This window comes from Agelaius phoeniceus, chromosome 23, assembly GCF_051311805.1.
Source record: "Agelaius phoeniceus isolate bAgePho1 chromosome 23, bAgePho1.hap1, whole genome shotgun sequence".
Taxonomy (NCBI): Eukaryota; Metazoa; Chordata; class Aves; order Passeriformes; family Icteridae; genus Agelaius; species Agelaius phoeniceus.
The window spans coordinates 8467557-8482763 of record NC_135287.1 but is presented as its reverse complement, the minus strand read 5'-3'; the positions used below and the strand labels follow the sequence as shown (position 1 = coordinate 8482763).

The window sequence follows — 15207 nt, the reverse complement described above, 5'->3', positions numbered from 1 at the left end:
CTAACCCTAACCCTAACCCTAACCCTAACCCTAACCCTAACCCTAACCCTAACCCTAACCCTAACCCTAACCCTAACCCTAACCCTAACCCTAACCCTAACCCTAACCCTAACCCTAACCCTAACCCTAACCCTAACCCTAACCCTAACCCTAACCCTAACCCTAACCCTAACCCTAACCCTAACCCTAACCCTAACCCTAACCCTAACCCTAACCCTAACCCTAACCCTAACCCTAACCCTAACCCTAACCCTAACCCTAACCCTAACCCTAACCCTAACCCTAACCCTAACCCTAACCCTAACCCTAACCCTAACCCTAACCCTAACCCTAACCCTAACCCTAACCCTAACCCTAACCCTAACCCTAACCCTAACCCTAACCCTAACCCTAACCCTAACCCTAACCCTAACCCTAACCCTAACCCTAACCCTAACCCTAACCCTAACCCTAACCCTAACCCTAACCCTAACCCTAACCCTAACCCTAACCCTAACCCTAACCCTAACCCTAACCCTAACCCTAACCCTAACCCTAACCCTAACCCTAACCCTAACCCTAACCCTAACCCTAACCCTAACCCTAACCCTAACCCTAACCCTAACCCTAACCCTAACCCTAACCCTAACCCTAACCCTAACCCTAACCCTAACCCTAACCCTAACCCTAACCCTAACCCTAACCCTAACCCTAACCCTAACCCTAACCCTAACCCTAACCCTAACCCTAACCCTAACCCTAACCCTAACCCTAACCCTAACCCTAACCCTAACCCTAACCCTAACCCTAACCCTAACCCTAACCCTAACCCTAACCCTAACCCTAACCCTAACCCTAACCCTAACCCTAACCCTAACCCTAACCCTAACCCTAACCCTAACCCTAACCCTAACCCTAACCCTAACCCTAACCCTAACCCTAACCCTAACCCTAACCCTAACCCTAACCCTAACCCTAACCCTAACCCTAACCCTAACCCTAACCCTAACCCTAACCCTAACCCTAACCCTAACCCTAACCCTAACCCTAACCCTAACCCTAACCCTAACCCTAACCCTAACCCTAACCCTAACCCTAACCCTAACCCTAACCCTAACCCTAACCCTAACCCTAACCCTAACCCTAACCCTAACCCTAACCCTAACCCTAACCCTAACCCTAACCCTAACCCTAACCCTAACCCTAACCCTAACCCTAACCCTAACCCTAACCCTAACCCTAACCCTAACCCTAACCCTAACCCTAACCCTAACCCTAACCCTAACCCTAACCCTAACCCTAACCCTAACCCTAACCCTAACCCTAACCCTAACCCTAACCCTAACCCTAACCCTAACCCTAACCCTAACCCTAACCCTAACCCTAACCCTAACCCTAACCCTAACCCTAACCCTAACCCTAACCCTAACCCTAACCCTAACCCTAACCCTAACCCTAACCCTAACCCTAACCCTAACCCTAACCCTAACCCTAACCCTAACCCTAACCCTAACCCTAACCCTAACCCTAACCCTAACCCTAACCCTAACCCTAACCCTAACCCTAACCCTAACCCTAACCCTAACCCTAACCCTAACCCTAACCCTAACCCTAACCCTAACCCTAACCCTAACCCTAACCCTAACCCTAACCCTAACCCTAACCCTAACCCTAACCCTAACCCTAACCCTAACCCTAACCCTAACCCTAACCCTAACCCTAACCCTAACCCTAACCCTAACCCTAACCCTAACCCTAACCCTAACCCTAACCCTAACCCTAACCCTAACCCTAACCCTAACCCTAACCCTAACCCTAACCCTAACCCTAACCCTAACCCTAACCCTAACCCTAACCCTAACCCTAACCCTAACCCTAACCCTAACCCTAACCCTAACCCTAACCCTAACCCTAACCCTAACCCTAACCCTAACCCTAACCCTAACCCTAACCCTAACCCTAACCCTAACCCTAACCCTAACCCTAACCCTAACCCTAACCCTAACCCTAACCCTAACCCTAACCCTAACCCTAACCCTAACCCTAACCCTAACCCTAACCCTAACCCTAACCCTAACCCTAACCCTAACCCTAACCCTAACCCTAACCCTAACCCTAACCCTAACCCTAACCCTAACCCTAACCCTAACCCTAACCCTAACCCTAACCCTAACCCTAACCCTAACCCTAACCCTAACCCTAACCCTAACCCTAACCCTAACCCTAACCCTAACCCTAACCCTAACCCTAACCCTAACCCTAACCCTAACCCTAACCCTAACCCTAACCCTAACCCTAACCCTAACCCTAACCCTAACCCTAACCCTAACCCTAACCCTAACCCTAACCCTAACCCTAACCCTAACCCTAACCCTAACCCTAACCCTAACCCTAACCCTAACCCTAACCCTAACCCTAACCCTAACCCTAACCCTAACCCTAACCCTAACCCTAACCCTAACCCTAACCCTAACCCTAACCCTAACCCTAACCCTAACCCTAACCCTAACCCTAACCCTAACCCTAACCCTAACCCTAACCCTAACCCTAACCCTAACCCTAACCCTAACCCTAACCCTAACCCTAACCCTAACCCTAACCCTAACCCTAACCCTAACCCTAACCCTAACCCTAACCCTAACCCTAACCCTAACCCTAACCCTAACCCTAACCCTAACCCTAACCCTAACCCTAACCCTAACCCTAACCCTAACCCTAACCCTAACCCTAACCCTAACCCTAACCCTAACCCTAACCCTAACCCTAACCCTAACCCTAACCCTAACCCTAACCCTAACCCTAACCCTAACCCTAACCCTAACCCTAAACCCTAACCCTAACCCTAACCCTAACCCTAACCCTAACCCTAACCCTAACCCTAACCCTAACCCTAACCCTAACCCTAACCCTAACCCTAACCCTAACCCTAACCCTAACCCGCGGTGACGTCATGATGACTCATCAAGATGGCGGCCCCCATATGGTCACGTGGTACAGAACCAAGATGGCGGCCCCCATGGGGTCACGTGACTGGTGACCAAGATGGCGGCGGGCGGGAGTCACGTGACTCGACAGCCGGGATGACGGTGAGTGCTCTGTGACGTCATTTACGGCAAGATGGCGGCCGGTGACGTCATTTACGGCAACGTGGCAGCGGTGGGGGTGACGTCATTTACGGCAGCAAGATGGCGGCCGCGAGGCGGTCACGTGATCGGGGACCGAGATGGCGGCGGTCACGTGAACGGAAACCAAGATGGCGGGCACTGTGATGTCATCCAAGATGGCGGCGCCCATACAGTCACGTGGTGTCGTACAACATGGCGGCGCCCAGGGGGTCACGTGGTATGGCAGCCAAGATGGCGGCCGCCAGTCGGTCACGTGATTTCCGACCAAGATGGCGGCGGCCGAGGGGTCACGTGATCCGAGGGACAAGATGGCGGCGGGTGCCCTGTGACGTCGTTTACGGCAATATGGCGGCCGTGGGGGGTTACGTCATTTACGGCAACAAGATGGCGGCCGCGGCGGGTCACGTGGTGCGGGGGGGGAAGATGGCGGCCGCGAGGGGGGTCACGTGGTACGGGGGACAAGATGGCGGCGGGGCGGGTGACGTCATTCGCGGCAAAATGGCGGCCCCCGGGACCGGGATTTTTTTTTGGGGTTTTGGGTGGGTTTTGCGCGCTTTTTGTGGGTTGTGCGGGGCCGGAATGGCGTTCCGGTTTGCGTGGGGCCGGCGGCGACGCGCGCGGGGGTCTGGGGGGCGCGGGGTGGGGGGTGCCGTTTCGGTCGGGCGATTGCCGGGGGCGCCTGCGCACTGGGGTCCTTTCTGGGGCGTGTCGCGCTGATGACGTCATCGGGGGCGCGCCGCGGGTGTAGTGTGCCGCGGCAGACGGCAGGGGGCGCTGTGCATGCAGTACTGATGGGCGGACAGCAGGGGGCGCTGTGCATGTAGTACCCGGTTGCAGATGGCAGGTGGCGCTGTGGGTGCAGTACTCGCGAGTAAACGGCAGGTGGCGCTGTGACTGCGTGATCTATATGTAAATGGCATGGGGTGGGGTGCTGGCTTGCAGGGGGTGGGTCTGCTGAGGGGGGCGGCCACGGGGGTGGGGGCAGCATGGGAGGGGTGTGTATGTGGGTGGGGACTACTCATTACTATTGATTGCTGACAGGTGGGATCCCTATATACTGTATATAGTAAAAACAAGAAAAACTATATGTCCGGTGCAGCAGTAGGAAATTTCAGGCTCCCGGGGAGTAAATGGTTTGTTTTTTAATTTAAATTTTTTTTTTTTCTTTTACTCCCAGGGAGCCTGAAAGTTTCTACTGCTGCTTTTTTAAACTAAACTAAAGCTAGAAAGGAAACAAAGTTAGAAAGAGAAGGAGAGAGAGAGAGAAGGAGAGACAAAAGAAAGAAAGAGAGAGAGAAGCAGAGAGAAAAGACAGAGAGAGGAGCAGAGAGAAAAGACAGAGAGAGGAGCAGAGAGAAAAGACAGAGAGAGGAGCAGAGAGAAAAGACAGAGAGAGGAGCAGAGAGAAAAGACAGAGAGAGAAGCAGAGGGAAAAGAGAGACAGAGGAGCAGAGAGAAAAGGGAGACAGAGGAGCAGAGAGAAAAGAGTTGGAAGAAAATAGAGGGAGAGAACAGGGACAAAGACACAAAGAAGAGGAGAGAACAGAGGGAGAAGACACAGAGGGAGACAGAGAGGGAGAAGAGATAGATAGGAAAAGACAAAGAAGAGACAAGAAGACAGAAGAAAAAACAGGAGGACAGAGTGAGACAGGAAAAGGAGGGTGGGAGAACTGAAGAAGGACAGAAGTTAGAGGGAAAAAGAAAGTGGTTAGGATTAGAGTGAAGGTGAAAACTTAGGAATGGGCTGAAAAAGGAAAGGACTAAGAGCAAAAAACACAAACTGAGGAAAAGGAGAACGTGGAGAGAAAAAGAAGCAAGAGGACTGAGATAGACAGTTATAAAGGCAACAGAAACAAAGGGTTAGATATGGATGGAAGTTAAGGTAGAAATAGAACAGTAAAGTGAGGAGCAAAAGGAAGAAATACAGTGCAAGGAAATGACAACACCGCACCAAAAAAAGACAGGAGCCACGGTGGGGGTAGGGAAGGGCAGGGGGTATCTTTATTAAGGGTGACTCAACTTTATTAAAAGAATGTTTTCATTTATACATCAACAAAACACATGGAAACAGTGTATACAAATGCAAGTGCAGATACAATCCATAGACGCACTGGTAAAAATCGAGTTTACATACAGAGCAATACAGGGCAATGCAGCAGCTAATGCAAAAGCAATACAGAGCAATACAGCAAAATGCAGCAGCTAATGCAAATGCAATACAGAGCAATACAGCAAAATGCAGCAGTTACTGCAAATGCAATACACAGCAATACAGAGCAATACAGCAAAATGGAGCAGCTAATGCAAACGCAAGACAGAGCAATACAGCAAAATGCAGCAGTTAATGCAAATGCAATACAGAGCAATACAACACATACTAACACAAGATGATAACCTTTTTCTATTTTCATTACAGGTTGATTTATTGTCATAGGACACCCAAAACAACAAAAGCACACAGAAAACAACACTCATCTTCCATTAACACCCCCTTCACATGACACACAAACTCACCATTGCTGCCATCACAAATGCTAAATTACACCCCAGTAATCATTGCTCCTGAGGAACGTGGTTCCCAGGACCACAAAAAAATCCTCCTGCCTGACGAAAACCCCGGTCCCTGGCCGGTCCGCGCCCAAACTTTGGCGATGAACGTCGCCTCGCCGACCGACCGGGACCCGGGAAAAAAAAACCCAGCCGGGGGGAAAAAAAAAAAAACCCCCCAGCTGGGGATTTTTTATTCTAAATTTAAAAATGAGTTGAAAAACCTGAAAAGCAAAACTCATACAAGGTTACAACCCCAGAACCCTTCAACACACACACACTGCCTTCAGCTTACACACACACCCATGCTGACTCACACCTGAACCTCTCTGCTAACCCTCGGCACGCACTCCCGCCCCTCCTCGGGAACGTGGTTCCCGGGAGGCCCCGAAAAGTCCTCCTGCCTGACGAAAACCCCGGTCCCTGGCCGGTCCGCGCCCAAACTTTGGCGATGAACGTCGCCTCGCCGACCGACCGGGACCCGGGAAAAAAAAACCCAGCCGGGGGGAAAAAAAAAAAAACCCCCCGGCTGGGGATTTTTTATTCTAAATTTAAAAATGAGTTGAAAAACCTGAAAAGCAAAACTCATACAAGGTTACAACCCTAGACCCCTTCAACACACACACACCCACAGTCGATCGGACCTCAACCGCTCCGCTGACCCTCGGCACGCATTCGCGCCCCTCTTCGGGAACGTGGTTCCCGAGAGCACCCAAAAAAAATCCTCCTGCCTGAGGAAAACCCCGGTCCCTGGCCGGTCCGCACCCAAACTTTGGCGATGAACGTCGCCTCGCCGACCGACCGGGACCCAGGAAAAAAAAACCCAGCCGGGGGGAAAAAAAAAAAAACCCCCCGGCTGGGGATTTTTTATTCTAAATTTAAAAATGAGTTGAAAAACCTGAAAAGCAAAACTCATACAAGGTTACAACCCCAGAACCCTTCAACACACACACACTGCCTTCAGCTTACACACACACCCATGCTGACTCACACCTGAACCTCTCTGCTAACCCTCGGCACGCACTCCCGCCCCTCCTCGGGAACGTGGTTCCCGGGAGGCCCCGAAAAGTCCTCCTGCCTGACGAAAACCCCGGTCCCTGGCCGGTCCGCGCCCAAACTTTGGCTATGAACGTCGCCTCGCTGACCGACCGGGACCCGGGAAAAAAAAACCCAGCCGGGGGGAAAAAAAAAAAACCCCCCGGCTGGGGATTTTTTATTCTAAATTTAAAAATGAGTTGAAAAACCTGAAAAGCAAAAGTCACACGCACAAGGTTAAATCCAGTCAGCATGCGCTCACACACACAGACAGACACGTGCTGTCACTCACGCTCTTCCCGCTTACGTGCTCAGTGTGGCCCTTACTCGAGACGCTGAAGAGAGCGCTTCGACGCTTCTCCTGGCTGCCGCTCCTTGATGTCAAATGGTAGATTCTGGGGAAATTGGGAGCCTCGGGGACCTGTGAGACAACAGAAAGCGGTCAATGAGTGGCTATCTGACAGCTAGGACTTGTCCCTGCTCTGACCGATAAATTTTCTACCCAAAACCCCATTAAAGACAGATGAACAGTAAATTTTTTATAACTTTTCTACCTAACTGTGACTACGTGCCAGGACAGGGCAGCTCCGAGCATAACTGGTACAGTGTAAATACATACAGTACAAGCCAACAAAGGTACACGCAATGTAAGTACATACAGTATAAGCCAGCATAGGTACATAAAGTATAAGTACATACAGTATAAGCCAACATAGCTACACACAGTGTAAGTACAGACAGTATAAATACATACAGTATAAGCCAACACAGGTACACACAGTGTAAGTAAGTACATACAGTATAAACCAGCATAGGCACACACAATATAAGTACATACAGTATAAGCCAACACAGGTACACACAGTGTAAGTACATACAGTACAAGTACATACAGTATAAACCAGCATAGGCACGCACAATATAACTACATACAGTATAAGCCAACATAGGTACACACAGTGTAAGTGCATACAGTATAAGCCAGCATAGGTACACACAATATAAGTACATACAGTATAAGCCAACGTGGGTACATGCAATGTAAGCCAGGACTTGAGATAGTTCTCTGGAAGATGAATTCTTGAGCCCTATACCCCTTGGGAAGATGGAACCTATAGAACTCCTGCAGTCACGTGAGGAGGGTGTAAGACACTCCCTCGGGAAGTCCAAGAGAATGGCATGGAGAAAAAGGCACTACCAACGCCAGAAGTGAGAAGGAAGACGGATGAGAACATCTTGTCCCTGTGAGACGTTCCTGTCTCAAAGAGTAAAAATGCAAAGATGCCGGAATAAGGGATATCCGGAAAGGAACGTGAAGTAGAATACGGCCTACGTGGCACGGAATAGTGCCGATAAAGCGTCGAGACGTGACAAAGGCCTGTGACATGGAAGACGATGGACACGGACTACATAACACAGACACGGACGACGTAACATAGACACAGATGACATAACACAGAGACAAGTGACAACTGCCTGGCACTGTCCCCTTAGGGACCTGAGATTGCTACTGCAAGATGTGCCAGAGGCTGATGTTGCCAAAGGAAAGGGAGCCCTATGACAATGGCACGTGATGATGAAATGGAACTCGTCAAAAGAAGTTAGTGCCGAAGTAGTTAAGAGGATGCTCGAGAGGGTCGGCGAGCCTAGAGAAGGAAGCCGACTGCCGGGTGACCGTGGCCGTAGCTCCGGACGTGAAGGCGAGCTCCTCGGGGGAAAGATCCGTGACGACGTCGGGCCGAAGGGAAGCGGACGACGCGAAGTACGCGGAAATGTGGAGATGGGTCGGAACTGCCCTGCCCGGCAAAGGCTCTGGCAAGGCTGAGGGGAAACCCTCTCCCTTTACTTCCAGAGAGCCCGCCCCGCTACAGACCTGTCCCCTAAGCTGACATCTGATTGCCTCCTGTGAGAGTAAAGGTTTTTCCCCTTCCCCCGACCGCTGGCCCCGACACTTAGCTTTTGGAAGAGGAGTGGACGAAATCCATCCTCGGTCGGACATGGACGTGGAGATGGTGTCCGTGGGGGCTTCGGTGCTGCCGTTTCCAAGCTTGGGCTACGAGCCTCCTCAGGGTGCCTAAGACAAAATAGAAAACCTGACTATTGCCCTCAACAACAGCAATCCCCGGGACTCCTCCGCACCCCTGCCCCGGCTCACCTCAAATCTTGATTTCACTCCGGAGGCTGCCCGGAAGATACCTGCAAAAAGAAAAGGTACACGCTTAGCATGCTGCTGTGTAATGCTCACCTATGAGTCAGCCTGCCTAAACTCTGACTCACCTGCCCTCCTCTGTTCCTTGGCGTGCCTAGGGCAGCGACAGGACCTGGAATGAAACAAAGCGGAAAAGCATGCTGAGATTCTGTGAAAACGCAACCTCCCAAGTCTGACAAGGATGCCACACTGATACCTTAAGCTCTCACCCACCTGACATGGGCGTGCTCGGCCAGGATAGATGGCAAGTGGACCACCTAAAATAAAAAAAAACAAGAGGAGATGCTTAGAGCTGCACCAAAACTGAGAACTCAGCAATAACAACTGCTTCTGTATGATAATCAATGCTCACCTTGCCCACTCAGCCTGGACTGCTGCTCTCAGCCTTGACCTCCTAAAAAGAGAAACAAAGAACAATGCTGTAATGGCCACCATTTATGCTTCCTCTGCACAGACAAATGGTGACTGACCTGCTCGGGGCAATCCCCTCAACTGGGATGGGGGGCTCTGCCCTGGATTTTATCCTTCTGCATCTGAAAGAAAGTTAGGACAAAAGTCAAAGGGCTGCAGGATAACTTAAGAGCTCCAGATATCTTGTGTCCATCTACACATTGCACCTAGAGTCCAACCACACCCCACATTACAAATTTCAACTCCCCGGGACTTCTCCTATTGCACCAGGCTATGCGGCAGGGCAGAGCAGCTCCGGAACAAATGTGTGCAGACACCCGTGACACAGGACAGACAGGACACAACAAACAACAGGCACACAACACAGACAGAAATCTCTGGGCAAGAAGGATGACTGCAAGGACTGAGAAGATGCCAAATGATATGACCGAGGGGAGACTGATGGTGAGCTGACGAGGCTCAGAGAAACCTGGAGGAAGAAGATGCTAAACTGAATGATTTATTCCAAGAACTGCAAAGATGGATGCCCGAGAATGCTACAGCCAGAAGCATCTGCCTGCCCTCATGTTCTTTCAAGTCCTAGTCTGCCATAATGGATCCTGGCGGGGCAGAGCTGTCCATACAGCTCAGAACAAGACCTGAAAAGACATCTGACCGGATGCTTCTAAAGAGACAAGAGAGTCTGATGCCTGTCTGAGCTCCTGAGTCCAAAGTTCTATGGCCTGGCTGCCAGGCCGAGGAATGCAGAGATCGCAGATGCTAACAATGATGCCAGGGTTTCTGACAGGCCCCTCCAAGGCCTAAGGTAAAAGACATGACATATCCACACACACGTAATACACAAAAGACAAGTGACACGATACACACCGGGACTGCTCTGCCCTGCGCACCTCAGCACTGTGATCCAAAGTCAGGCTTTGCTTTGATGGGGCCTAAGGGGCCGCTTCATGGACACCCCCAATCTCCAAAAGGGGACTCAAAAACCCCTCCCAGTAATTGCCAAACCAGCCCCCTGCTTTCATCCCCCCTGTGGGTCGTGGCCCTCTACTTATCTCTCGCACAGCTGGGGATGCCGGTCTCGGGTGCGAAGAAAGGCCGCCTCGTCAGCCGGGAAGGTCCTGCTGGCACCGGGCTGGTGTCTCTCAGGCAGCTGTATTAAAGAAAACCAAACATCAGTGCCCGATCTTGGCAGCCCCTCGGCCAAAACCCCACAAGTCTGCTACTCACCCTTCTCCTAAGAACGCTCAGCTGCCCGGGCCGCACGCTTCGGGCACGCTCGGAGACCGAGGCCGTCGTCACGGGGGGTGCCTGGGTTGAGAGGAGATGAGGTGATTTGGCATGGCTGAAACCTGAGGGGACCCTCGCTCCTCCTCCCTACTTCCCTGACTCACCGCGACTCCTTGGCAGCTGCCCAAGGCCACCTGGATGGCACCTTTAAATAGAAGAGTTCAGGGCTTCATCACCAGGTCCTCTAATGCATCCACAGGGCTCGCACATGCAGGGAACCCGGCGCATCGGCCGGCTGGTGACGGGGGCTTGGCAGGCTCCGAGTGGATTGCCTAAGGCACAAAAAAGAGAAAGGAAGCTTAGAGCAGCACCAGAAACTGAGACTGGAGCAATAACAACTACTTCTCTCCACTGCTCACCTTGACTGCTGGTATCCAGATTTACTTCCTAAAAAGAAAGACAAAGAACAGAGCTGTAACAGAGTCACCACATACACTTCTGCTGCAGAGACAAATGGTGCCTCACCTGCTCGGGGGAAAGCGCTCACCCGGGATGGGGCCCTCCGGCACACATTTCATCCATCTGAATCTGAAAAAAAAGTCAGGACAACAGTCAAACTGTTGTAGGATAACTTAAGAGCTCCAGATATTTTGTCTGCATCTACAAATCCCGTCTAGAGTCCAACTACAGCCCACATTACAAACTTCAAGTCCCCGGGACTTCTCCTATTGCACCGGGCTATGCGGCAGGGCAGAGCAGCTCCGGAACAAATATGTGTGCAGACACCCGTGACACAGGACAGACAGGACGTGACAAACAACGGGGACACGACACGGACAGAAATCTCCTGGCAAGGAAAATGGCTGCGAGGACTGAGAGAATGCAAAAGGAGATGACCGAGGGGAGACCGATGGTGAGCTGATGAGGCTCAGAAAACCTGGAGGAAGAAGATGCTAACTGAATGATTTATTCCAAGAACTGCAAAGATGGATGCCCGAGAATCCCACGGTCAGAAGCCTCTACCTGCCCTCACATTCTTTCGAGTCCTAGTCTGCCATAATGGATCCTGGCGGGGCAGAGCTGTCCATACAGCTCAGAACAAGACCTGAAAAGACACCTGACCGGATGCTTCTAAAGAGACAAGAGAGTCTGATGCCTGTCTGAGCTCCTGAGTCCAAAGTTCTATGGCCTGGCTGCCAGGCCGAGGAATGCAGAGATCGCAGATGCTAACAATGATGCCAGGGTTTCTGACAGGCCCCTCCAAGGCCTAAGGTAAAAGACATGACATATCCACACACACGTAATACACAAAAGACAAGTGACACGATACACACCGGGACTGCTCTGCCCTGCGCACCTCAGCACTGTGATCCAAAGTCAGGCTTTGCTTTGATGGGGCCTAAGGGGCCGCTTCATGGACACCCCCAATCTCCAAAAGGGGACTCAAAAACCCCTCCCAGTAATTGCCAAACCAGCCCCCTGCTTTCATCCCCCCTGTGGGTCGTGGCCCTCTACTTATCTCTCGCACAGCTGGGGATGCCGGTCTCGGGTGCGAAGAAAGGCCGCCTCGTCAGCCGGGAAGGTCCTGCTGGCACCGGGCTGGTGTCTCTCAGGCAGCTGTATTAAAGAAAACCAAACATCAGTGCCCGATCTTGGCAGCCCCTCGGCCAAAACCCCACAAGTCTGCTACTCACCCTTCTCCTAAGAACGCTCAGCTGCCCGGGCCGCACGCTTCGGGCACGCTCGGAGACCGAGGCCGTCGTCACGGGGGGTGCCTGGGTTGAGAGGAGATGAGGTGATTTGGCATGGCTGAAACCTGAGGGGACCCTCGCTCCTCCTCCCTACTTCCCTGACTCACCGCGACTCCTTGGCAGCTGCCCAAGGCCACCTGGATGGCACCTTTAAATAGAAGAGTTCAGGGCTTCATCACCAGGTCCTCTAATGCATCCACAGGGCTCGCACATGCAGGGAACCCGGCGCATCGGCCGGCTGGTGACGGGGGCTTGGCAGGCTCCGAGTGGATTGCCTAAGGCACAAAAAAGAGAAAGGAAGCTTAGAGCAGCACCAGAAACTGAGACTGGAGCAATAACAACTACTTCTCTCCACTGCTCACCTTGACTGCTGGTATCCAGATTTACTTCCTAAAAAGAAAGACAAAGAACAGAGCTGTAACAGAGTCACCACATACACTTCTGCTGCAGAGACAAATGGTGCCTCACCTGCTCGGGGGAAAGCGCTCACCCGGGATGGGGCCCTCCGGCACACATTTCATCCATCTGAATCTGAAAAAAAAGTCAGGACAACAGTCAAACTGTTGTAGGATAACTTAAGAGCTCCAGATATTTTGTCTGCATCTACAAATCCCGTCTAGAGTCCAACTACAGCCCACATTACAAACTTCAAGTCCCCGGGACTTCTCCTATTGCACCGGGCTATGCGGCAGGGCAGAGCAGCTCCGGAACAAATATGTGTGCAGACACCCGTGACACAGGACAGACAGGACGTGACAAACAACGGGGACACGACACGGACAGAAATCTCCTGGCAAGGAAAATGGCTGCGAGGACTGAGAGAATGCAAAAGGAGATGACCGAGGGGAGACCGATGGTGAGCTGATGAGGCTCAGAAAACCTGGAGGAAGAAGATGCTAACTGAATGATTTATTCCAAGAACTGCAAAGATGGATGCCCGAGAATCCCACGGTCAGAAGCCTCTACCTGCCCTCACATTCTTTCGAGTCCTAGTCTGCCATAATGGATCCTGGCGGGGCAGAGCTGTCCATACAGCTCAGAACAAGACCTGAAAAGACACCTGACCGGATGCTTCTAAAGAGACAAGAGAGTCTGATGCCTGTCTGAGCTCCTGAGTCCAAAGTTCTATGGCCTGGCTGCCAGGCCGAGGAATGCAGAGATCGCAGATGCTAACAATGATGCCAGGGTTTCTGACAGGCCCCTCCAAACCCTAAGGTAAAGGACATGACACATCCAAACACACATAATACACAAAAGAGAAGTGACACGATACACACCGGTACTGCTCTGCCCTGCGCACCTCAGCACTGTGATCCAAAGTCAGGCTTTGCTTTTAGGGGCCTAGGGGGCCGCTTCATGGACACCCCCATCTGCAAAGGAGACTCAAAAACCCCTCCCGGTGGGTCCCTACCCTGCGCCCCGCTTTCATCCCCTCTCTGGGTTGTAGCCCTCTACTTATCTCTCGCACAGCTGGGGATGTGGGTCCGTGTCAGGTGCAAAATAAGACAGCTTCAACATCTGGGAAGTTCTTGCTGGCACTGTTGTTCAACAACTCCCTGTTGTTTCTTAGTCAGCTACGTGAAAGAAATGCAAATATCAATGCATGATCTCTGCAGCACACTGGCCAAAACCCAACAATTCTGCCACTCACCGTTTTCCCAAGAATGCCTGGCTCCTGGGGCTGCACCCTTCGGCCATGCTCCGAGGCTGATGCCGTTGTCACGGGGTAAGCCTGGGTTAAAAGGAGACGAGGTGATGTGGCATTGCTGAAACCTGAGGGGACCCTCGCTCCTCCTCCCTACTTCCCCAACTCACCGTGACTCCTCAGCCTGTGCCCAAGGCTACCCTGGTGACACCTTTAAACAGAAAAGGCAGAGGCTTCATCGACGAGTCCCGTGATACTTCCGCAGGGCTCGGGAGAGCGGCGCACCCGGTGTGTCGGCCGGTTGGTGACTGGGGCTCGGCGTACTCCGAGTGGATTGCCTAAAGCGCAGAAACAGGAACGGATGCTTAGAGTTGCACCGGAAAGTGAGACTGGAGCAATAACAACTGCTTCTGGACGCTACTCAATGCTCACCTTGCCCACCTCATCTTGACTGTTGATATCCAGCTTTACCTCCTAAAAAGAAAAAGAGCAGTGCTGTAACAGATTCACACTTTACACTCCCCCTGCAGAGACCAACTGTGACTGACCTGCTCGGGGGGACCTCCTCACTCGGGATGGGTGGATGGATTTCGCCCTGGATTTTATCCTTCTGTGTCTGAAAGAAAGTGAGGACAAAAGTCAGAGGGCTGCGGGATAACTTCACAGCTCCAAACATCTTCTGTCTATCTAGGAATATCATCTAGAGTCTGGCAACGCCCCACAAACTGCAAGTCCCTGGGACTTGTCCTGTTGCAGCAGGCTATGCGGCAGGGCAGGGCAGAGCAGCTCCGGCACAAATATGTGCAGACACCCGTGACACGGAACGTGACAAACAGGGGGACAACAAACACAACACATTATGCTTGTGGTGAGGGTCTCGAGGGGAAAAGGCAAAAGGGACCCCAAAGACACGCTAGGTAACACGGTACGCCGGACAACACGACGTGGACCGGAACTGTTCTGTGCTGCCCGCCTGAAAGCTGCCGTCACAAGTAGAGCCTCTCCCTTTAGATGTCCTAAGAGGCCCCTTGGAGAAGATTGCTTTTCCCTCCGCTAATTTTTAAATCTGTCCCAGGAACTCCCAACCCGCTGCTCTCCCATTGTCCCATCTCCGGGCCGTGGCCCCGACTTATCTTTTGGATGATCGGTGATGAGGGTCCACGTTGCACCTGAAATGAGTCTGCCTCGGAGGGCCCCGTGATTGCCTGTTAGCCTCTCGGTCAGCTACAATAAAGAAAAACAAAACCAAAGTATGAGTACAGAGTTATGTGGGCCAAA

General features: G+C 51.9%; 1 long non-coding RNA gene across 1 annotated transcript; it reads right to left on the bottom strand.

Moving 5' to 3' along the window:
* Positions 1-6951: 6951 nt before the first annotated feature.
* On the bottom strand, positions 6952-10660 carry LOC143695649 (uncharacterized). The gene is made up of 7 exons (XR_013185070.1): positions 10534-10660; positions 9366-10456; positions 9248-9289; positions 9109-9152; positions 8964-9007; positions 8842-8882; positions 6952-8760 (listed from the first exon to the last, which is right to left on the bottom strand). It is a non-coding gene; the product is annotated as an uncharacterized LOC143695649 (long non-coding RNA).
* Positions 10661-15207: the final 4547 nt, after the last annotated feature.